Here is a 25,935-nt window from a genome sequence, read left to right as displayed (position 1 = left end):
CCTGGCACACATCTTATAAGCATCTCTTTTTTAATAAAGCTACGAGCTAGTTTATGAAGCACCAGCAAGGAGCAACCTTTTTGAAATTCAGATCACATTTTTGTGGGAGATAAATGAACCCCTAAAGCATAGCTGCATTTGTGACTAGTGCCCCCACTTTGATAACCTAGCAGGGCCGGCTCCAGGGTTTTTGCCGCCTCAAGTGGCAAAAAAAAAAAAAAAAAAAAAAAAAAAAAGCCGTGATCGAGATCTGTGGCGGCAATTCAGCGGAAGGTCCTTCGCTCCAAGTGGGAGTGAGGGACCGTTCGCCGAATAGCTGGACGTGCCGCCCCTCTCCAGAGTGGCCACCCCAAGCACCTGCTTGGCAAGCTGGTGCCTGGAGCCAGCCCTGTAACCTAGGTAGCTACCTGTTTAAACCTTGCCCATGTAAATACTGCATTTACAATCAGAAGCAATTCATTGCTTAATGTTTAGTGTTTGAACAGTAGAGTTCTTTTGAGAGCCGAGCTAGGATTAATGCAGGCTGGAAGCTAGTTTATACATGGCGAAAAGCAGTGGGAACCCTGCAGCAGCCAGAAACTTTTCACTCTGTCTGACTGCAGCTTCCAACCTCTTCATAAGGCTGTGTTCTCCCCCCGCTTTTCTGTGAGCTGATTTTTATTGAGGGAGAGGGGCAGGAGATGACAGGAATAATTTATTAAGGATTTCAATACAGCTGAGAGGTAAAGAAGTCACATCTGCATAGCATTGCAACAGAGTACTGTCTAACTGGAAAGCACAATACTGATGTGTTTTGGAGGCAAGGCAACTGCTGTGTAAACTGTCTGATCGTGAGTTTGTAAAATGAATACTGCTGTGCAAGGCCCTTTTTCTCTGCATGAAAATGAGGCTCAGACACGATTAAGTAACCTCAAATCAGCCAAGGAGACTTCTGAATTGTACAGTACTTCTCCTCTCCCCTCCAATCCTAACATCAGAGGATTATCCATATGTATTTTAAGAACTTCACGTATAAAGGCTAATACTGCTATAAAACATATGCCCTGATTAGAAGAACATTAATGCCCTGGCCACATCACAGAAAGGAGCTCTAATGCAAGCAGGGAATTTAAGTGAGATGAGGACTCGGCCTACGGGTGATGTGTTTATAGATTCAACAGGTAGTGGGGGGAGGGAAGAATGGCAACCGCACGATTTGACTCATTTCATCAGCTCCCTGTCACATGCCCTAAAGCCCACAAGAGAACAAAAGAAGTAACTCAGCTTATACCAATAAGGGGACATGGAAAGTAACAAGCTTACCAGCCCATACATGCCAAAACCACCACCTAGAAATGAGTATATTGCTAGGCCATAAAAGATAATCACTCTGGGCCCCATTGTGGTTTGCAGCCATACCCCATAGCAAGGGGTGTGTGCAGAGGGAACACTGGCCAACTCCCAACCATGCAGTCTCACAACCACACCCTCCTTGTAGTACCCCTAGCATCGCCAGTTAGCTCTGCTGGCCGCTGCATGGGGGTGTGGATTTGCTAGTCCCTGTGTACTCCCAGGGGAACTGGAAGCGAGCAATCCCTGCAGTCTAGTGCTTAAAGTTACACAAGTGTTTAAGTGCTTTGCTGAATCAGGGTCTAACTACTGAATTAGACATTTTGGGCTGATCCTGTTAAGTGCTGAACACTCTGGCCCTGATAAGGATATATGTGACAAAGTAGATATACATGGAGCCCTGAACATTTTGTCTGAAAACCATTAAAGCTCATATTGCTATAATACTGCTTTTAAAATAAACCTATTGCCACTTACTAGCAAAAGTTCACATGGTGAGAAGTAATTTTTGCCATGAAACCTGGGAACAATTTGGAAATAGCCTTTTAAAACAACGTTAGTGATTTTAGGGATTAGATGGTTCCAATAGACTATAAATGGGATACAGCCCTTTTCAGTTGCCACCCCAGCTCAAAGGAGGCCCCACTTGGAAGTGAATGGGGATTCACATCATAAATCCCATCATCACATTGTCCCTAATTGGCACCCTTGTTAACAATATCAGAGAGGTCCAGGATTGAACAGTATGAAGACAGAGATAACCTCTGTCTCCTAGACTTGATTACTCCAGGGCGAGGTTTAGCAGAAGTGATGAATAGTACAAAAGCTATTCATTAATATTTGTTTTGACTTACAAGCAAATCCCAATATAAATTTTTGCATCTCTTGCAAATTCACTTTCCACAAACATTCAAGTGCTCAGCTTTAGTAGTAAATGCTTGTGAGAAATGAACTGTTAGCTCCAATATTGGCAGAAAGTAAACTTCAAATAGACTAACAACTAACCAACAGTGTGAACTGTGAATCTTGACATTTACATTACAATATTTAGTACAAAATCTTTATTGCTCTTCTGTTTGTTGCATAAGCAATCCAGAGAACCAAAACAATACCAGGTGACTTAGATGACTACAAATAGAGAGTGAATTGTGAATTCCATGGAATTCACAAACAATCTACAGACCATAATTACTTCCTGAGGAAAAAGAAGAGCAAATAACTCTGAATGAATAAACATTTTGCAAATGGAAAAAGAAGCAAAATAAATACATTATTGGTGCAAGGTTTAAACATATTGTGCGGGTGGTATTGGGAAGCTTACCTTTAAGCATGTGTTTAAGTTCTGTTGGAGTCAGTGTCAGTTAGACATATGCTTAAATGCTTAGTTGAATATGGTCCTTAAACAGTACTAAGACGGAATGAAATAAATGGGTACGATCCCGGATATTAAAGTGTGGGTCTACCCTGACAAATGACTTTGTAAATATGGTACCAGAGGGTTTTGTATTCATTGTGTCTCGCTGATTTCTGTACGAAATGTGTTCAGTTTGTCAGTAAAAAGATGCTTCTCCCCCCCCCTCCACCTGTACAGCTTCATCTGCACGTTAAATTGGTTTTGAACCACGCCCTCATGAACACCTGTGCCAACCCACTTACAGCTAACAGGTGGCACTAGACTCATAGACTTTAAGGTCAGAAGGGACCATTATGATCATCTGGTCTGACCCCCTGCATGCTGCAGGCCACAAAACCATCCCTACCCCTTCCCTTGACTCTGCTGTTGAAGTCCCCAAATCCTGTGTTTTAGTGACTTCAATTGGCAGAGAACCCTCCTGCTAGCGATCCCTGCCCCATGCTGCGGAGGAAGGCGAAAAAACCTCCAGGGCCTCAGCCAATCTACCCTGGAGGAAAATTCCTTCCCGACCCCAAATCTGGCGATCAGTAAGACCCCCAGCATGTAGGCAAGAGTCTCTAACCTGACCCCGGTTAGCCATTATACTATTTACCTGCCATTGCTTGGTATTCCTTGGCTAATATGTTTTACCATTAAACCATTCCCTCCATAAACTTATCTAACTTAATCTTAAAACCAGACAGGTCCCTCGCCCCCACCGTTTCCCTCGGAAGGCCGTTCCAATATTTCACCCCTCTGACGGTCAGAAACCTTCGTCTAATTTCAAGCCTGAACTTCCCCACGGCCAGTTTATATCCATTCGTTCTCGTGTCCACATTAGTACTAAGCTGGAATAATTCCTCTCCCTCCCTTGTATTTATCCCTCTGATATATTTAAAGAGAGCAATCATATCCCCCCTCAGCCTTCGTTTTGTCAGACTAAACAACCCGAGCTCCTCTAGTCTCCTTTCATACGACAGGTTTTCCATTCCTCTGATCATTCTAGTGGCCCTTCTCTGCACCCGTTCCAGTTTGAGTTCATCTTTTTTAAACATGGGAGACCAGAACTGCACACAGTACTCCAAATGAGGTCTCACCAGCGCCTTATACAACGGAAGTAGCACCTCCTTATCCCTACTAGATATACCTCGCCTAATGCATCCCAAGACCGCATTGGTTTTTTTCACCGCCACGTCACATTGTCGATTCATAGTCATTCTGCGCATCCTCCAGAAGCGTAATCTGGAGCCAGTAGGTAGCAGAGGTGTTGATGAGGGCACATTTGGCCTGTAGGAACTCTGGCCCACATGCACAAAGGTACATACGCACCTAAGCCCCAAATTCAGTACTGGGTTTACAATGGCGCCAATGGTGCTGTGGCACCAGGCCCACACTCAGAAGGGGCCCCGGCACCCAGATGATGGCCCCACTCCCAACTCTACCCATACTCCGCCCCGAGGCCCCACCCCTGCTCAGCCTCTTCCCCCTGAGACCTGCACTTTGCCCCAAGGCCCTATCTGCTGCCTGCTTCTCTCTGCCTCCTTCCCCCATGTGAGTGGCGGGCAGGGTCTCAGGGGGAAGAGGCTGAACAAGGGTGGGGCCTCGGCACGGAGCACAGATGGAGCGGAGGGCAGAGCCGCGATCCAGATGCTGGGGCACACAAAATATGAACCTGGTTCTGCCCAGATTTAGGTGCCTAAATCCAGTTTTTAGGCCCCTCTGTGAGCCACAAGACTCCTGCTCAGCTGCTACCTATTCCTGTAGTCACCTAAATTCACTCGGTGCCTAAGTTTGTGCAATAAAAGTTCCCTAGGTGCCTATGTTACTGCCTCTGGGCATATGCACATCTGGCTCCCTCTAGGTTCCTGGGCACCTATCTCCCTAAATCCCAGAGTGATCCACAAAACAGGGGATGACAGACATTCTTCCATCTAACTTGCATGTGGACCGGATCCAGTAAGCATGCTCAGAGGCCACCTAACTCCACACAAAACAGCCAGTCTATAATATCAACACTATTACCGTTAGCATCCAAACTTATAATCTCATAAAAAAAAAATCAAGTTAGCTTGATAGAAACTACTTTCCATAAAGACATATCGATAGGCATTAATTATGTTACCTGCCATTAATTCTTTATTGAGCTCCATATCAGCCACTTCATTATCTTGCCTGGAATCAAGGTCAGACTGACAGGCCTATAATTCCCAGGGTCATCCTGTTTACCCTTTTTAAAACATTGGCACAACATTAGCTTTTTTCCAGTCTTCTGGAACTTCCCGTTTTCCCTTCTTGAAAATCAACATTAATGTCCAATGAGCTCCTCAGACAACTCATTTAAAACTCTTGGATGCAAGTTATCTGGACCTGATGATTTAAAAACGTGTAACTTTGGTAGCTGCTGTTTAACATCCTCCTGAGATTACTAGTGGAATGAAAAGAATATTATTGTGTGATATGACACATCATCTGTTTCCCCCCAAAATACATACAGAAATAAATATTGAACACTCCCACCTTTTCTGCATGAATATAAACAAACAATTCCACATTTTCATCTTGTAGTAGATCAATACCATTGTTAGGAGAGTGACAACGACTACATAGCCTAGTCATTGGAGCACTCACCTGAGAGGTGGCAGATCTCATCAGGCAGAGGAGGGACTTGAACAAGGAGTCTCCCAGAGCCTGGGTCAGTACCCCAATCACTCGGTAAAGGTTATAAAGGAGGGCTTTCTCTTGCCCCACCATGGCTGTTTTGTGTGGAGTTAGGTAGCCTCTGAGTATGCCTACTGGATTGGGCCCCAAATGCAATTTAGGCAGAGGAGTACCTATCTTCTCCCACTTTGGGCTGGTCTACACTGGGGGGGGGGGGGAATCAATCTAAGATACGCAACTTCAGCTACGCGAATAGCGTAGCTGAAGTCGAAGTATCTTGGATCGAATTACCTGGGGTCCACACGGCGCGGGATCAACGGCTGCGGCTCCCCCGTCGACTGCGCTACCGCCGCTCGCTCTGGTGGAGTTCCAGAGTTGACGGTGAGCGCGTTCGGGGATCGATATATCGCGTCTTAATGAGATGCGATATATCGATCCCGGATAAATAGATTGCTACCCGCCAATACGGCGAGTAGTGAAGACGTACCCTTAGTTGATCACAAGCAAAGATAGGTGCCTATGTCCAGGCTGCAGTGAGCCACCTATCTCTGTAAGAGGGGCAGGGCTTAGGTCATCTCCTCTCGTTGGTATCTCCCATTGGCTAGCTTAAGTGGCTCCCCGCCTAGGGTGCTGCATTTTGTGGATCGCATTCTAAGGAATCTCTCTCTACCCATTCATTGTGGAGGGAGCGTAGGTGCCCAGCTCAAATAGAGAATCACAAGAACACCACTGTGATCTATGCCCTTTAAAGTTAGGCTTTGCAACGCTCAATGTTACGATGTCTAAGTCCCTTTGTGGATCTGGTCCTCTGTTACTGATGACACAGATGCCCAGAGTACGTTGGAAGAAGTGGCATTTGGAAAAAAAAAATTCCTTACAAATTAATCACAGTTGATATGGAATTTATTGAGACACAATGAATATTGTGCCCCATAGACTTACTTTCCAACTAGAACTACACTTTATCTCCTGTAGCCCAATTCAGGACTGCCTGGACAGAGAACAGAGCATGCCTACATTTCCTGGGACTGAGTGGAGCCCAAATTGGAGGAACATGGAGGCTTCCTTTCTGATGTCTCTCTACTATTCTGCATGAAGTGTGAATAGCTTAGCTGACTCTGCTGCCAAACTCCCACCTTGGCCCCAACCTGCACTTGAGGAGCCGAGGCTGGGGAAGTGGTGGGCTGAAGGCACAGAGAGGGCTCAGAAAGGGCTTGGAGTCAGGCTGGGGGGTGCATATCATCCCTTCCCAAGAGCCTCAGAAAAGACACTGAAATGTTGATGTGGGTGGCATTGCTGTTTTGTGGCCCATGCTGAGAAGCCAATTCATCTTTTTCAGGCCGCTGTCCCAGGGCTCAATGTCTTCAGCTTTCTTATTACACTAGCATGATTTGGATAGGGAAAAAATGCCAACACTGTTGTGAGAGGACTTGGGAGGAATAATGAAATATGCTAGCTTTAAGGGTAATCATTGTCTCCCAAAACTTTCCTCATTTACAATTAAAGGGAGTTTGATCTACAAGCTATTTTCCACTCAGCTCTTATTGCTGATTATTTTTGTAGTTAAACTGTGTTGATTTACAAATTTTACATATGCAGCTATGGCAAAAAAAATAATCAAGAGAGAAGAGTTCCATTATAAAACAATGAACTACCACTATATTAAAGCAATGATGTCACTAAATCAAAACATCCATAAATAGAAATTGTAGTAAAACACCACAAGTAGGGGAAAGAATCTGGCATGCTGCATCTTTGCACTATTTGCAGTAGCTGAATCTGGACCCAATTAATGACCTGTGTATTTTCCAAACTTTCAATAAAATGCCTTGACAAAAAGTTAATCTGTCTCAGGAGAATGTCATATTTCCTCCCATATGTTGCCTGACCCGGCCCAGCAATAAACCTCTCCCCAGTCTTAAGGAACTTAACAACTGCACCAACTGATCCTTTCCATAAAAGGGGAGATAATTGTTCCAAACCTCTGAGTCACGAGGCTTGCTAAAGAGAAAGCAATACAAAGAGTGTTATGGCAAGAGCTCTTCATACTAGGCACTTTGGTGACCTAGAATCCAGAGATTTAAAACAGTGGATTTCAGTATCTTATCTAGAATTCACTCCAGCCGTTTTATAATCCCTCTCAGTTTGGTACCTTCTGTGCAACACTACCACACCAGGATTAATGTACTCTCTTCTGCTTGGTAACACTTGCCCTGCTATCTTTGCTGTTTAGGATTCTTATGAAAAACACAGCTTAGGCCCCCCATTTTGTAATTATACATTTTACATATTTCTATAAAACAAAATGGATGCCCCAGACACAATTTTACTTAGTGTTAAATTTCTAACTAGATTCCAACATTCCTTTGCTTTCTATTTAAATCAAATCAGAATGCTGAAATCCAGGGGGATCTGAGACAGGGCCTCCTACCCCCCAGGTGGGTGCCCTAACCACTAGACTACAAAAATCATTCTCTCACACACATGCCCAATTGCTCTTTATTTATTTATCCAGAGTGCAACAGTTTTGACAGGAGAGACTGAAGGAGTTCCCCAGCTATCCCACAGCTCAGTGATTGGTGCACGCTTCTGAGGATTTGAACAGGGGTCTCCTCCTTTCTCCCCAGGAAGCAGAAAGGAGGGAATTGAATGTGCATTTCCTACATCCCTGGTGAGTACTTATAACTTTCAGCCCAGTGGGGTAAAGATAGGCTTCTCCTCCACCACCCACTGTGTGTGGAGTGAGGCAGGCTTCTAACTCATTCCTTCAAGAAACTACATAGGCACCTACGCCAGGAGAGGGGTTCCTCTTAATAGATCACTATCAGAGCTAGCTGCCTATCTCTGAGAACAGGGTGGATTTAGCACAACAGCATCTCCCATTGGCTAGCTTAGGCAGGGCGCTGCCTAGCATGCTGGCTTTTGTGGATCACATTCTAAGGAGCCAGGTTTCAGAGTGGTAGCCATGTTAGTCTGTATCAGCAAAAACAAGTACTCCTCATTGTTTATTCTAAGGAGCCTATCTCTCCCCATTCATTGTATAGGACCCGAGGTGCCTGTCTTAGGCTTTGTGGATCACGGTGTTGTTCCTGTGATTTACTAGGCACCTAAAAATTAAGTGCCGCGACACTCAGCCCTGGTCTACACTACAGGGTTAGGTCGAATTTAGCAGCATTAGGTCGATTTTATAATGAATGCGTCTACACAAGCAACCCCGTTCCATTGGCCTAAAGGGCTCTTACAATCGAGTTCTGTACTTCGCCCTGGCGAGGGGTGTAGCGCTAAAATTGACCTTGCTGGGTCGAATTTGGGGCTGTGCGGATGCAAATCGACGTTATTGGCCTCCGGAAGCTATCCCAGAGTGCTCCAATGTGACCGTTCTGGACAGTACTTTCAACTCCGATGCACAAGCCAGGTACACAGGAAAAGCCCCAGGAACTTCTGAATTTCATTTCCTGTTTGGTCAGCGTTGTGAGCTCAGCAGCACAGGTGACCATGCAGTCCCCCCAGAACCGCAAACAAGCTCCAGCATGGAGCGAACGGGAGATACTGGATCTGATTGCTGTATGGGGAGAAGAATCTGTGCAGGAAGAACTCCGATCAAAAAGAAGAAATGCTAATATATATGCCAAAATCGCACAGGGCATGATGGACAGAGGCTACAACAGGGACACACAGCAGTGCCGCATGAAAGTCAAGGAGCTTAGGCAAGCCTATCAAAAGACAAAGGAGGCAAATGGTCACTCTGGGTCAGAGCCCCATACATGCTGCTTCTATGATCAGCTGCATCGCATTCTAGGGAGGGACCCTACCACTACTCCACCACTGTCTGTGGACACCTGCAAGGCGGGAATCTCACACAACATGGAGGAGGAGGAGAATGTGCAGCAGGCAAGAGGTGAATCCATTCTTCCCGGCAGCCAGGACCTTTTCAGCATCCTGGAGCCAATACCCTCCCAAGGCAGGATCCCCGACCCTGAAGCCAGAGAAGGCACCTCTGGTGAGTGCACATTTGTAACTACAGTACAGGGTTTAAAAGCAATAGTGTTTAATGTTTGATTTGCCCTGAAGACTTGGGATGCATTCATAGCCAGTACAGCTAGTAGAAAAATCTGTTAACGTGTCCGGGGATGGAGTGGGAATCCTCCAGGGACATCTCCATGAAGCTCTCCTGGAGGTACGCTGAAAGCCTTTGCTGAAGGTTTCTGGGGAGGGCTGCCTTATTTCGTCCTCCACGGTAGGACACTTTACCACGCCAAGCCAGTAGCAAGTATTCTGGAATCATTGCAGCACAAAGCATGACAGCGAATGGTCCTGGGTTTTGGTCACATTCAAGCAACATTCGGTCTATATCTTTCTGTGTCAGCCTCAGGAGAGTGATATCATCCATGCTCACCTGATTAAATAGGGGAATTTTTGTAAGGGAACAGTAAAAGGACTCCGTTCATGTTGGGCTGTTTATGCTTGGCTAAAAGGGATCATCCCTGAGAATAGCCATGTGGTGGGGGGAGGGGTGAAGGGATCATCCCAAATAGCCATGAGAAGGAGTGGGGGGGAGGTGTGTGCTGCACATCCATCCAAAAACCGCAGTCCCTCCTTTTAAATGGCAAACCCAGCCAGCATTGCTTGCTATGGGAAAGGAGGGCGCTGCAGTTTGAAAACTTTCCCACATGTTATGAAGGCATTAGAAGCCAAACCCATATACCCTTTGGCTTACCATGGCTGCCTGGAAACCGAATTCTGTTGCCCAGCCATGCGTGATGTGTCACCATACCAGCAGGTGCTCAATATAAAAGGCAAAATGCGACCTTGTACCTAAAGCACATGTGCTGTCTGCTGTGAATTGCTTGATTCACTGTGAAAGAGTCTCCCTTTTGTTCTCAGAAATGTATCTTCTTAAATTTTACTCTCCCTTTTTATCCCCCCGCAGGTGCAAGTGTTTCTATGCTCCCCCTATCATCTCCGTTCCTGAGGGTTTTGCAGATTAGAAGGCGAAAAAAAACGCACTCATGATGACATGTTTTCCAAGCTCATGCAGTCCTCCCACACTGATAGGGCACAGCTGAATGCATGGAGGCATTCAGTGGCAGAGTCCAGGAAAGCATTGAGTGAGCGCAATGAGAAGAGGCAGGATGCAATGCTGAGGCTAATGGGGAAGCAAACAGACCTGCTCAGGCATCTGGTGGAGCTGAAGGAAAGCCAACAAGAGCACAGACTGCTGCTGCATCCACTGTACAACCGCCTGCCCTCCTCCCCAAGTTCCATATCCTCCTCACCCAGATGCCCAAGAACGCGGATGGGAAGGCTCCGGGCACCCAGCCACTCCACTCCAGAGGATGCCCCAAGCAACAGAAGGCTGTCATTCAAACAGTTTTGATTTGTAGTGTGGCTACAATAAGCAATGTGGCCTTGTCCTTCCCTCCTCCCCTACCCCACCCAGGCTACCTTATCAGTTATCTCCCTTTTTTAAAATTAATAAAGAAAGAATGTACAGGGAATTTAAATGAACAAAGGGGGTGGGTTTGCATCAAGGAGAAACATACAACTGTCACACCGTAGCCTGGCCAGTCATGAAACTGGTTTTCAAGGCCTCTCTGATGCACAGCGCGCCTACCTGTACTCTTCTAATCACCCTGGTGTCTGGCTGTTCAAAATTGGCAACCAGGCAATTTGCCTCAACCTCCCACCCAGCTATAAAAGTCCCCCCCCTTACTCTCACAGATATTATGAAGCACACAGCAAGCAGTAATAACAATGGGAATATTGGTTGCGCTGAGGTCTAGCCTAGTCAACAAACAGCGCCAGCGAGCTTTTAAACGTCCAAAGGCACATTCTACCACCATTCTGCACTTGCTCAGCCTATAGTTGAGCTGCTCCTTACTACAGTCCAGGTTGCCTGCATATGGCTTCATGAGCCATGGGAGCAAGGGGGTAGGCTGGGTCTCCAAGGATAACTATTGGCATTTCAACATCCCCAACAGTAATTTTCTGGTCTGGGAAGTGCCGTATATACTCGATCATAAGCCGGTTTGTTTATAAGCCGACCCCCAACCCCAAGATGGATAAGTAAAAATGGAAACTTTTTTATAACCCGTTCATAAGCCAACCCTATAATTCAGGGGTCAGCAAACTTTTGATCCCGGGCCATCAGGATAAGCTGCTGGTGGATGAGATGGTTTGTTTACCTTGAGCGTCCGCAGGCACGGAGGTAAACTTAGGTAAACAAAGTGTCCCAGTGCGCCAGCTGCTGACCCTGACGGGCCGGGACAGCAACTGGTGAGGAAATTTTTGGGGGGGGAGGGAGAGGGAGAAACTGGGAGTCAGAGGAGTAACCCCTGTGACCACCCCTCATGGGACCCCACCTCTAGCCCAGGACCCCCATCCCATCCCTTCCCACCTTATCTGGGGAGGGCCAGGGGAGGATGTCTCTGACCTGGCTGGAGCTGCTCTGGCAGGCTGGGCAGCGTGGCTGCAGCATGCTCCGGCGGGCCAGACCAGGCGGCGCAGCCGCAGCATGTTCCAGCGGGCTGGGCCGGGTGGCACGGCCGCAGCATGCTCCGGCAGTGTGGCCACAGCCTGCTCTGGGGTGGTGGGGCCGAGCAGCACAACTGCAGCCTGCCAACCCCAGAGCTGCAGCTGCTTTGGAGGCTGGGGGGGGAAAGCAGCGTGGCCAGAAGCGGAGAGATTCTGTCCCCGCCTCTTCCCTTCTGGCTGTGCTGCCTCTCCTTGCTCCCTCTGTTGGGAGGAGGGATTGTGTCCCACCTCTCCCTCTCTATACCTGTTCATAAGCCGACCCCCTTCTCTGGTGCTTCCCTTTTTTACTAAAAAAATTTGGCTTATGAACGAGTATATATGGTAAGTCCCTTCTTGCAGCTGCTCAAACAGCCCGGAGTTCCTAAACATGCGAGCGTCATACACCTTTCCCAGCCATCCCACGTTGATGTCGGTGAAACGTCCCTTGTGATCCACTAGTGCTTGCAGCACCATTGAGAAGTATCCCTTGCAGTTTATGTACTGGTTGGCAAGGTGGTCCGGTGCCAAGATAGGGATATGCGTTCCGTCTATCGCCCCACCAGTTAGGGAAACCATTGCAGCAAAGCCATCCACTATGACCTGCACGTTTCCCAGAGTCATTACCCTTGATAGCAGAATGTCAGTGATTGAATTGGCTACTTGAATCACAGCAGTCCCCACAGTAGATTTGCCCACTCCAAATTGATTCCTGACTGATCGGTAGCAGTCAGACATTGCCAGCTTCCACAGGGTTATCGCCACTCGCTTCTCAACTGTCAGGGCAGCTCTCATCTTGGTATTCCTGTGCTTCAGGGCGGGGGAAAGCAACACACAGAGTTCCAGGAAAGTGGCTTTATGCATGCAAACGTTTCACAGCCACTGGGAATCATCCCAGACCTGCAACTCTACGCGGTACCACCCGTCTGTGCTTGTTTGCCGGGCCCAGAATCAGCGTTCCACTGTATCAACCAGCCCCACTGCCGCCATGATGTCCCAATTGCCACATCCCGTGCTTTCAGGAACGTCTGTGTCCATGTCCTCCTCACAATCATCCTCGTGCTGCCATCTCTTAGCCAGGTTCTGCACATACTGCAGTATAATGTGCGAGGTGTTTACAATGCTCGCAACAGCAGCGGTGAGCTGAGGCAGGCTCCATGCTTGCCATGCTATGGCATCTGCATGGGTAACTCAGGAAAAGAGGCGCAAAATGATTATCTGAAGTTGCTTTCATGGAGGGAGGGAGGGAGAGGAGACTGATGACGTATACCCAAAACCACCCGCGACAATGTTTTTGCCCCATCAGGGATTGGGAGCTTAACCCAGAATTCCAATGGGCAGCAGAGACTGTGGGAACTGTGGGATAGCTTCCCAAAGTGCACTGCTCCGTGAGTCAATGCTAGCCATGGTAGTGAGGACGCACTCCACTGACTTAATGCGCTTAGTGGGGACATACACAATCGACTGTATAAAATCGATTTCTAAAAAGCAACTTCTATAAAAATCGACCTAATTTTGTAGTGTAGACATACCCTCAGTGTTGCAATGCCTAAGTCCTTCATGGAATCCCTTAGGCACATGTTTAAACAAGCATTTAAGTGCTTTGCTTAACTGGGGCCATAATCAAGTTATCAACTTTGTATTGAAATAAAAGCATTTGCCCGCACTAGTGAGCCAGTAATTATGGGGAGGGACAGTAGCTACCAAAATATTAATTTGAAAAATTAAAGCAAAACTATTTGTTTCTGTTCTTTTATGAAACCAAAGCTTCCTTACCTTCAGAAGTGATACTGCGAAGCAAGCCAGGCAGATAAAGCGCCATTCTTCTATCAGAATCCAGAATATCTGTACTAACTTCAAGCGACAGAGTCCTGTGGTACCTTATAGACTAACAGATGTATTAGAGCATTCCTCAGATTAAGTTTCTCTCCATCAGCTGAGCTCCTCCACCAGCTGCTACTCTTCCCATCCTCCCAGTGGTGAAGGCCGATTGCGGTTACTGTGGTAACCAGATTTTGGGGTCCAGTCAGCAGTACTGACTGGAGACTGCACAGCTTTTTGACCAGACTTTCCAGTCATAAACTGGACACCTAGCACCCCTAATGGCAATGCCAAAGCCAACATGTAGCAGAAACAGAAAAGCTTCAGAGAAGGACATCACAAATGATCAGAGACATGGAAAGACTTCTGTCTGAAGAGAGAGAAAAGATGAACTTTGTACTTAGAGAGGAGTTTTAAGATTTTCAAAGCCGACTACAGGCTTTGGTCATACAAATCCCTTTAATTCCAAAGGGAGCTGGGAGGTTTGATCCCTTGCATGGCTTTGGCAATCTCAACTGAGACAAATAAGAGAGGATTTAATAGAGGGAGATAAAATAATGAAGTATTTAGAGAAGAAAAATTGGGTGCTCCCATTTACCTCATGATAGAAGAAAAAGGTGGCATTCAATTAATTTGAAAGACTACACATTTAAGCCAGATAAAAGGAAGTAATTTGTGCCTCCCATTGGTTTTGCCATAGGAAGACATAGCCCAACCCATGAATTCTATAATCACAAAACAGCCCTTTTCCCATCAGTTGTCTCATCATTCCCATGATCTCCTCTAGCACCTTCCATTATTGTACTATTTTATTCTGTCAACTGCTTTATACAGTTATTCTGAGCCTGTCTACTCACTTTCTCTAAACAGTGATTTCTACAGATGGAGATTATTTAGTGTCCTGAGGAAAAAGGTGAAATCAGCTGTTGTGGAAAGTGCTCACTTCATTCCATCTACAAACACCCTCTGTTGCTTTCCTCAATTCAAAAACGTTATTGTGAAAAGCAGGCCTGAGAAGTGTATAATCAGGGCATTGCTTCTTGAGCTGTGAATAGATATCATCATCTGCTTCAACTCAGATTATTTAAAAGTCACACTTTCATGCTTTGTACCCTGATGAAGGAAATTCCATGTTTATTTCTGAAGTAGCATTTGCAATTTAGGATTGCTGCAAAACATTTGCTAAAAATGGTGTGAATAGTTCACAGACCTGTCAGCATCCATCTGTTTGAGTCTATTAACGGTGCATTCCCAGCTGTGGCCTTTCTAAAGTCCGAAATTACACAAGCTTCTGATTTATTAAAAATACGATAGCTGAAATCTCACTCTAGAACTGGTTTATTTATGTAAGACTGTAAAATCTGTTTTACTATTAATTAAAGAAAACATTTAAGATTAACAAATCAGTGAGGCATAGATTACATATTCTGAACCATATGCTCCTCTTTAGTAGTAAAATGGTGCAGAGAAGTCTGAGAGCCTCAAAGAATTTACTACACAGTTATTTTGGAGAAGTTAATATATATCATGCTATCTAGACTGCGAGGGGCAGCAGTAAGTGTAGTAATCAGTGGGCATGTGATTCACATTGAAAGGATAGATTTAAAAAAAAAAAAATCAGCTGTAACGACTATGTAGGAAAGAAGTGGAGCTCCATGCTCCAGCATATAGTAGACTCTACAGTAAAGGGCCATAGACTTTTCTGAGTCCCTGGCAACCTAAGATGAAGCTTTCAGAACCCCGCCATTTGCCCTGGATGCTTAGGCATCCTCTGAAACTTGTATTTTGCTATACTGAAGTGTGATTTCTGTCAACAAGAAGTTTATAATACTCAGGGCCACATTAACTTGCTGTCATTTTTCTAGAGTAATGTAGGGATTACTTACTCAAAACTCCCACTGAATTAATTAAATATTGAAGTAAGTGGGAGTTTTAATTGAGTAAGAGTGGCAGACCTGGGGCCTTGCTTTGGTATCCCATAGTAGCATTCATAACAATCCAGTTTTGCCTGGACTCTTCCAGCTGCACCATTGTGGAGCTGGCAGAACTTTTGTGCGATATCTTTTTTTTTTTTGGTCCTAAATTGCTGCGGCAGCAGGCTAAGTACAAACCCATAATATCCAGATAACTCCAAGCATAGACTCAACTAAAGCGGACTATAGTTCCAAGACGTATCACACATTTGAGTTCAGTTCCATTGCTGAACAAGGCTAATCATCCAGGCCTGAGTAGGTGGTAATACGCTTTATGTGCTACCCAGGCAGGGGTGAGTTTGATTTCTGTTTATATCCTTCATAGATCTATGATAACTTTATACACTGTTATATATACACTGCAGGCATATTTGGTTCTAGAGTACCTTTTCCTTGACGGAAAACAGAGTATGAGGCTCTCAGAGGGTGGCTGACTGCAGTAAATGAAGCCAGTGCAGCATCCCTGTGCCAGAACAGGCGTTCCCAGTTTGGCCAGTTAAGAAGATGGGGCAGTGACTGGTGCTATAAAGGACCAGAGAGATACTAAAAGAGAGAAACACACAGACACTGAAACCCATGGAGAACTGGTGAATTGGAGAAACCAAGTGAGTCAGGGTAGTGGGTGAAAGTCAGTTAGTAACGGAGCAGGGGAGAGTGGCCGGGTAGTCAGGGGATTGGGGATGATCTTCAGGGAAAGCTGCACAGAGTAGAAAGCTCTCTGCAGGCCCTCCCTGGAAAGAGGGAGGAATTATCAGGAAGCCAGAGCAGGGACTGTCCTGCTGACTTTCAAGAACCAAAGTTAGTACTGGGAGGGAGGTTGAAAAAGGCAAAGGGCTAGGAAGCCCAGAGAAGGGGCTAGCCAGCTATCCTTCCTGAGCCAGGAGCCATTACCAGAGAAGACTGGAGAGGGTTGCAGGCTGAGAGCAGCAGAGGGAGATGCCTGCTGGCTCTTTCAGTGGAAAGCAGAATCCAGAGGGTCAGAGAAAACTGACGTCTGGGAGTGCAACGTAGGGAAAGTCATGGGAGTTGTACTGGAGAGGTGGGGTTGAACTTCTTGGGAAAGGAAAAGCCTATAACCTAAACCAAAATGGAAACAGACTGCGTGCATGTAAACTTAAAAATGTCGTACAGGAGTTTTTACACTAAGGGCTGTGGGAAAACCGACAGCTGTGGAGGAGCACAAGGTTCAGACAGACATCGTTAGGGGAGGATTTATTAAAGGGGATACTCTATATCCCAGTAAAGAGGATAGAAGTTGATAAAGTACAGGTAGCACTGAAAAGAAACGGTCAAACAAATAAAAACAAAACAAAAAGAGAGTCCCATTCAATCATATCACAAGAAGGCAGACAACTAAATATTGACAAATTTTGTAAGTGCTTGTATAAAAATGTAAGAAGCCAAAATACTAAGATGGGTGAACTTGAGTGCCTGGTATTAAATGAGGATATTGATATAATAGGCATCACAGAAACTTGGTGGAACAATGATAATCAATGGTACACAGTAATAGCAGGGTACAAAATATATAGGAATGACAGAGTGGGTCATGCTGGTGTGAGTCACATGATATATGAAAGACAGCATAAAGTTAAATATAGTAAAAATCTTAAATGAATCTAACAGTACTATAGAATCTCTATGGACAGAAATTCCATGCTTGATTAATGAGTCCAGCACTGGGGTGGGCAAACTACGGCCCACCAGCCATTTTAATCTGGCCCTCGAGCTCCCCTGGGGAGCAGGGTCTGGGGCTTGCCCCGCACTGGCACTCCAGCCAGGGAGCAGGGTCAGGGGCCACTCCACACGGCTCCCGGAAGCATGGCCCCGCCCTGGCTCCTACTAGTAGGGGCAGCCAGGGGGCTCCGCACGCTGCCCCCCTCCCCCAAGCAATGCTCCTACAGCTCCCATTGGCCAGGAACCCGTGCCCCAACCCCCTGCCCCAGCCCTGATCCCCCTTCCGCCCTCTGAACCCCTCAATCCCAGCCCGTAGCACCTTCCTGCACATCAAACCTCTCATCCCCAGCCCCAACCCAGAGCCTGCACCCCAGCCAGAGCCCTCACCCCCAATTTTGTGAGCATTCCTGGCCTGCCATACAATTTCTATTCCCAGATGTGGCCCTCAGGCCAAAATGTTTGCCCACCCCTGGTCTAGCAGTAGGAATAGACTACCGACCATTTGCCAGGATGGTTACAATGATTGTGAAATGTGAGGTAGATAAGAGAGGCTACAAAACAAACAAACAAAAAAATCCGGTATTAATGGGGGATTTCAACTACCACCATATTGACTGGGAACACATCACCTCAACATGGGATGCAGAGATAACATTTCTAGACACCATTAATGACTGCTTCTTGGAGCAGCTAGTTTTGTAATACATCAAGGGAGAAGCAATTCTTGATTTAGTCCCAAGAGGCACCCAGGATCTGGTCCAAAAGGTGACTGTAGCTGAACCACTTGGTAACAGCAACCATAATGTAATTAAATTTAACAACCTTGTAGGGGAAAAAATACAGAAGAAACCCACCACAGTAATATTTAACTTCAAAAAGGGGAACAATACAAAAATGAGGAAGCTAATTAAATGGAAATTAAAAGGAACAGTCACAGAAGTGAAATGCCTGCAAGCTGCATGAAAGCTTTTTAAAAAACACCATAATAGGGATACCGCAAATTTAAAAAACACACACAGTAAGAAGACCAAAACAATGCCACCATGGCTAACCAATAGAATAAATGAGATCGTCAGAGACAAAAAGAAATCCTTTAAAAATAATAAAATCCTATTGAGGAATATAAAAGGAACATAAACTCTAACAAGTCAACTGTAAAAGTATAATTAGGGAGGCCAAAAAAGAATTTGGAGAGCAACTAGCAAAAGACAACTATCAGCACAAAAAAAAAAAAAAAAAAAAAAATGTAAGTGCATCAGAAGCAGGAAGCCTGCCAAGCAATCAGTGGGTCCACAGGATGATTGAGATGCTAAAGCAGCACTCAAGGAAGACAAGGCCATTGCAGAGAAGCAAAATGAATTCTTTGCATCATTCTTTACTGTAAAGGATGTGAGGGAGAATCTCTCTTTTTCTTTTTAAGTGGCAAATTGGAAGAACTGTCCCAGATTGAGGTGTCAGAGGAGGTTTTAGAACAAGTTGATCAATTAAACAGTACTAAGTCACTAGGATGAGATGGTATTCACCCAAGAGTGCTGAAGGAACTCAAATATGAAATTGCAAACTACTAACTGTTTTATGTAACCAATTCCTTAAATCAGTCTCTGTACCAGATAACTGGTGGATAGCTAATGTGACGATTTTTTTAAAAGGCTCCAGAGGTGATCCTGGTAATTATAGGCCAGTAAGCCTACCTTCAATACTAGGCAAATTGGTTTAAACTATAAATGGTCAGTTTTCATAATGAAGAGAGGTAAATATCAGCGTCCCCCCAAGGATCTGTACTGAGAACAGTGCTGTTCAACATATTCATATATATTTGGGTTAGAGGGGTCAACCGTGAGGTGGCAAAGTTTGCAGACTACACAAAATTACTAAAGAGATAGTGAAGATCAAAGCAGACAGCAAAGAGTTTCAAAGGGATCTCACAAAACTGGGTGACTGGGCAACAAAATGGCAGATGAAATTCAATGTTGATAAATGCAAAGTAATGCACATTGACAAACAATCTCAACTATGCATACAAAATGATTAGGTCTAAATTAGCTGATACAACTCAAGTAAGAGATCTTGGAGTCATCATGGATATTCTCCAAAAACCATCCACTTAGGGGGCAGTGGCAGTCAAAAAGGCTAATAGAATATTAGGAACCCTTAGGAAGGGATACAGAATCAGATAGTACATATAATAATGTCACTATATAAATTCATAGTGACGGCTTGGATCACAGAACCCCCTTTGGGAGCTGCCACCTGATGTGCCAAGACTACCTCTGCCCCTGTCTTCCTGCCCTGTCAGCTTAGGACTTCAGTGCCCTGCCTGGTTTGAGCCAGACTCGCTAGCCTGCTGCAAACCCAGACCCAGGTCTGAATCACGTCCCCTAACAGCTGTATGCTTACCTGAAAGCAGCTAACAGAAGTGTTCTTGTCTTTAACACTCAGATGCCCAACTCCCAATGGGGTCTAAATCCAAATAAATCCATTTTACCCTGTACAAAGCTTATACAAGGTAAACTCATGAATTGTTCGTCCTCTATAACACTGATAGAGGGATATGCACAGCTGTTTGCCCACCCAGGTATTAACACATACTTTGAGTTAATTAATAAGTAAAAAGTGATTTTATTAAATACAGAAAGTAGGATTTAAGTGGTTCCAAGTAATAACAGACAGAACAAAGTGAATTACCAAGCAAAATAAAATAACACACACAACTCTATGTCTAATCAAACTGAATACAGATAATCTCACCCTTAGAGATGCTTCAGTAAGTTTTTTCCTCAGACTGGACACCTTCCAGGCCTGGGCACAATTCTTTCCCCTGGTACAGCTCTTGTTCCAGCTCAGGTGGTAGCTAGGGGATTCTTCATGATGGCTCCTCTTTGTTCTGTTCCACCCACTTAGATATCTTTTGCATAAAGGTGGGAATCCTTTGCCCCTCTGAGTTCCCACCCCTCCTCACTGGAAAAGCACTAGGTTAAAGATGGATTCCAGTTCAGGTGACATGATCACATGTCACTGTAAAACCCCAAGCCTTCATTCCTCCCAGCCTGACTCACAGGAAGGCTTGCCTGCAAACAGAGCCATTCATAGTCAATTGTCCTGGTTGATGGGAGTCATCAAGATTCCAAACCACTATTAATTGCCCACACTTTTCATAATTACAGTAGGCCCTCAGAGTTATATTTCATATTTCTAGTTTTAGATACAAGAGTGATACATTTATACAGATAGGATGAACACAATCAGTAGATTATAAGCTTTGTAATGATACTTTACAAGAGACCTTTTGAACAAAGCATATTCCAGTTACATTATATTCACTCATTAGCATATTTTTATAAAATCATATGGACTGTAACATCACACATAGTATCCCCACACATTGAATATTACATGCAGATCTGGTTGGCCCATGTCGAAAAAGGTTTATTAGAATTAGAAAAAGTACAGAGAAGGGAAACAAAAATTATTAGGAGTATAGAACATTTTCCATATGAGGAGGGATTAAAAAGATTGGGACTGTTCAGTTTGGGAAATAAGACAATTCAGGGGGATATGCTAGAGGTCTATACAATCATGAGTAGTGTGGAAAAAGTAAGTGTTACTTAGCTCTTCACATAACCCAAGAACTTGGGATCACCCAATGAAAACAACAGGCAGTAGGTTTAAAACAAACATAAGGAAATATTTTTTCACACAATGCAGTCAACCTTTGGAACTCATTGCTAAGGGATGTTGTGAAGGCCAAAAGTATAATTGGGTTCAAAAAAGAATTGAGTAAGTTCCTGAAGGTTAGGTTCATCGATGGTTATTTGCCAAGATGGTCAGGATGCAACCCAGTGCTCTGGGTGTCCCTAAATCTCTGACTGTCAGAAGCTGGGACTGGAAGACATGGAGTGGACCACTCAATTGCCTTGTTTTGTTCATTCCCTCTGAAGCATCTGGCACCAGACACTGTCAGAAGACAGGATACTGGGCTAGAAGAACTAGTGGTTTGACTCAGTATGCTATTCTTATGTTCTGATTAGAGTTGCTGGAGCTCTACTTGGTGTGTTACATATACTGTTTGGACTATGCTGGTGAATTCTGGACTATGTTTGTGGGACTTATGTCTATGGGGCTCATGTAATAAATTAACCCCACAGGGGATATAGATAGTCAGAAATGACTGTTTGGATGATTTCTGGGGAATCTAAAGAGGGAACCGAGGCAGACGCAGTTGTCATGTTGTGACCTCTAGAGGGCATTCCTATGACAGGTGTGAAACTAGGGAAGTGTTCTGGATCTCTGCCAATTACATCAGATAGTAAATCACTCAATGTATGCAGAATGACACACAATAAGACCAGGTAGAATAAATGGTCTCAATTCCAAAATACATGTAAGATATCACCAAAATGAAGTGGAAGAAATGCAGATTCTTTTATTAGAAAGATGGATTAAAACCTCCAGACCTAAAACCAGCTAACATACCAGTGAACATATGATATTCAACAGCTGTAAAAATAGCTTGACTGAAAACTAAAATTCAGTCCTGGACCAGTGTTTAAAAAGCACTGCTATACCAAATAGCTAGTGATAGGGTTAAAGTCTGCTATCTTGTCACTGGGCCTAGAAATAAAAACCTCTACTCCATTGGAAAGCTTGGTCTCTAGGTTTCCAGTAGAGATGGTGGTGTAATATATTCATTCTAATAATAGGAGACAATGAAAATATTTTAAATTTGTGTCAGCAGATAACATCATCAAAAACACTTAAGACCTATTTTCAAAAGCGATTTGGATTCTTTGGCTTCTAAGGGTATGTCTACACTACAAAATTAGGTCAATTTTATAAATGTCGATTTTATACAAAATTAGGTCAATTTTTTAGAAATCGATTTTTTATACAGTCGACTGCGTATGTCCACACTAAGCGCATTACATCAGTGAAGTGCGTCCTCACTACCATGGGTAGCTATCCCACAGTTCCCGCAGTCTCCGCCACCCATTGGAATTCTGGGTTAAGCTCCCAATGCCTGATGGGGCAAAAACATTGTCGCAGGTGGTTTTGGGTACACGTCGTCAGTCGCCCCTCCCTCCGTGAAAGCAACGGCAGACAATCGTTTCACGCTTTTTTTCCGCGCAGACGCCATACCACGGCAAGAGTGCAGCCCACTCAGCTCAGCTCACCAAACACCACCGCTGTTGTATCCTGGGTGCTGCTGGCAGCAGACGGTACAATAGGACTGCAAACCATCGTCATACACTGCTTCCACTACAACTCTGCTTTCCTGCTCTCCTTCAGACGCCATACCACAGCAAGCGTGCAGCCCGCTCAGCTCACCGACACTACTGCTGTTGTGTCCTGGGTGCTGCTGGCAGCAGATGGTGCAGTAGGCCTGCAAACCATCATGATGCACCGCTTCCGCTGCAACTCTGCTCTGCTGATATTGCCTCGACAGCAAATTTCTTCATGTTGTCTGTCATGGGCTCCCGGGTACTCCCAAGGCAATAACATCATTATTGTTTCAAAATCATGCAATCTTTATTAATTCATCACACAAATAGGGGGATAACTGTCAAGGTAGCCTGGGAGGGATGGGTGAGGAGGGACGCACCAGGTGGGGTGGTGGATGAGGGTAGGAGGGAAGGACAAGGCCACACTTCACTTCAAAACTTCTTTTGCTTGGGCAGTCCTCTGGGGTGGAGTGATTGGGTGCCCAGAGCCTCCTCCCCACATTCTTGGGCGTCTGGGTGAGGAGGCTATGGAACTTGGGGAGGAGAGGAGGTGGTTACACAGGGGCTGCAGCGGCGGTCTGTGCTCCTGCTGCATTTCCTGCAGCTCCACCAGACGCCGGAGCATATCGGTTTGATCCCCCAGTAGCCTCAGCATTGCATCCTGTCTCCTCTCATCGCTCTGCCGCCTCCTCTCCTCTTGCTCCCGCCACCTCTCATCTCGCTCGCCCCTCCTGTCCTTGCGTTCATTTTCTGCTTTCCTGGACTCTGACATTGTTTGCCTCCTTGCATCCATGCGTTCTGCTGAGCTCTTTCAGTGCAGGAGGACTGCATGAGCTCAGAGAACATTTCATTGCAAGTGCGTTTTTTTCACCTTCTTAGCTGCGCTAGCCTCTGGGACGGAGAGGATAGGGGAAGTGTTGAAACATTTGCAGCTGTGGGAGGGAAAAAAAAAGGAGAGTAGTATTTAAAAAAAGACACATTTTAGAGAACAATGGGTAGACTTTTTCATGGCGAACCAAACTGTTACATTACATAGCACATGTGCTTTCGGTATAAGGTCACATTTTGCCTCTTATATTGAGGACCTGCTGGTTTGGTGTGAGAGATCACACACGCAGGGCCGGGCAACAGAATTTGGCTTGCAGGCAGCCATGGTAAGCCACAGTCTTTCGGCTTCTTCAGCCTTCATAACATGTGGGAATGGTTTCAAACAGCAGCGCCCTCCTTTCCCATACCAAGCACCCGTTGAGTTGGCCATTTAAAAGGCGGGGCTGTACTGGCCGCGAATGCATCCCAAGTCTTCAGGGCAAATTAATCATTAAACACACTTGCTTCTAAACCATGCATTATATTTACAAAGGTACACTCACCAGAGGTGCCTTCTCCAGCTTCATGGTCCGTGAGCCCAGGTTGGGAGGGTATTGGCTCCAGGGTGATAAACAGTTCCTCGCTGTCAGGGAGAATGGTTTCTCCACTTGCGTGCTGTGCAATATCCTCCTCTTCCTCATCCCCAAAATCCTCATCCCTGTTGCGTGAGACTCCCCCCTTGCAGGTGTCCACGGACAGGGGTGGGGTAGTTGTGGCCCCCCCACTAGAATTGCATGCATGTCTCGGGCTCTGACCCGGAGCAGCTGTTTGCCTCTTTGGCAGGCTTGCCTGAGCGCCTTAATTTTCATGCGGTACTGCTGCAGGTCCCTTTTGTAGCCTCTGTCCGTCATGCCCTTAGAGATTTTTTTTCAAATATTTTGGCATTTTGTCTTTTGGAATGGAGTTCTGATAGCACGGATTCATCTCCCCAAACAGAGATCAGATCCAGTACCTTCCGTTCGGTCCATGCTGGAGCTCTTTTGTGATTCAGGGACTGCATGGTCACCTGTGCTGATGAGCGCTGCATCGTCACCTGTGCTGATGAGCTTGCCACGCTGGCCAAACAGGAAATGAAATTCAAAAGTTTGCGGGGCTTTTCCTGTCTACCTGGCCAGTGCATCTGAGTTGAGAGTGCTGTCCAGAGCGGTCACAATGGAGCACTCTGCAATAGCTCCCGGAGGCCAATACCATTGAATTGTGTCCACACTACCCCAAATATGACCCAGCGATGTCAATTTCAGCGCTAATCCTCTCGTCGGGGAGGAGTACAGAAATCGATTTTAAGAGCCCTTTAAGTCAACAAAAATGGCTTTGTCGTATGGATGGGTCCAGGATTAAATTGATCTAATGCTGCTAAATTTGACCTAAACTCGTAGTGTAGACCAGGGCTAAGTCTCATTGAAAGTCAATAGTGCCTAAGTAACTTTTGAAAGGGGAACTTAGATTCCTAAGTCACTCAGGTCCAGATTTTTAAATGTATTTAGATGCTAAAGGATGAAAAGAGGCACTTAGTGGGATTTTCAAAATCACTTAACTATCTAATTGTACTGATTTAAATCACTTTACAAATCTGGCCCTGTGGCACTTTTGAAAATTTTACCCGGCATCTTCAGACAAGAGTTTAGCAGTTACTGTCTTAAAAACTGCTTGAAAATACCATATTTAGAATCATAGACTATTAGGGTTGGAAGAGACCTCAGTAGGTCATGTAGCCCAATCCCCTGCTCAAAGCAGGACCAACACCAATTAAATCATCCCAGCCAGGGCTTTGTCAAGCCGGGCCTTAAAAACCTCTAAGGATGGAGATTCCACTACCTCCCAAGGTAACCCATTCCAGTGCTTCACCGCTCTCCTAGTGAAATAGTGTTTCCTAATATCCAACCTAGACCTCCCCCACTGTAACTTGAAACCATTGCTTCTTGTTCTGTCATCTGCCACCACTGAGAATAGCCTAGCTCCATCCTCTTTGGAATCCCCCTTCAGGTATTTAGACCATTTGAAGGAAGAGTTCCATTTCCATCCTTCAAATGTGGCTATAAGGTATGCTACAGAAGTGCCTCTGGTGTAAAGATTTTTTTTTAAATGGAAGCATTAATCTCCAACGCTAGAAGCTGGAGAGAGATTAGCTGTCAAAATAATCTCAGACTTGAAAGAATAAAAACATCTGACTGAGAGAATGATGTGACTTTAAGGTCCAATGTCTCAAATTCTGTCACGTTAGGGACACTTTGTTGGATGAACAGAAATGTTTTTAGAACTTTTCTAAGTACTAATCCTAGACCAGCCATCTGAAAGAAAAATGTTCTTTCTTGAGTGATATAAATGGTTTGCAGGAAAATACAGGCCTCTTGACTAGTTTATAACAGAGGGGAGAGAGGGCACACTTTGTGTGTGTGTGTGTGTGTGCGCGCGCGCACCTACATGCAACCTGTTTGTTTTTACCTTGTGATGATTAGAGTGGCACAGGCCAGTGACAGATATGTGCAGG

General features: G+C 45.2%; 1 protein-coding gene and 1 long non-coding RNA gene across 7 annotated transcripts in view; one reads left to right on the top strand and one right to left on the bottom strand.

Annotated features, from left to right (window-relative positions):
* The window catches only part of STARD13 (StAR related lipid transfer domain containing 13), a 442,897-nt gene that overhangs the window by 158,026 nt on the left and 258,936 nt on the right, over positions 1–25,935 (bottom strand). The window lies entirely within an intron of this gene.
* Positions 1–25,935, top strand: part of LOC128829876 (uncharacterized) — a 37,079-nt gene that overhangs the window by 6,553 nt on the left and 4,591 nt on the right. Inside the window, exon 2 of the long non-coding RNA XR_008443498.1 lies at positions 7,896–8,051. This is a non-coding gene — a long non-coding RNA (uncharacterized LOC128829876). The remainder of the gene's footprint in view (positions 1–7,895; positions 8,052–25,935) is intronic.

The sequence above is a fragment of the Malaclemys terrapin genome, chromosome 1 (genome assembly GCF_027887155.1).
Source record: "Malaclemys terrapin pileata isolate rMalTer1 chromosome 1, rMalTer1.hap1, whole genome shotgun sequence".
Taxonomy (NCBI): domain Eukaryota; kingdom Metazoa; phylum Chordata; order Testudines; family Emydidae; genus Malaclemys; species Malaclemys terrapin.
The sequence above is the reverse complement of the archived record's forward strand: the minus strand, read 5'-3'. Positions and strand labels throughout refer to the sequence as shown.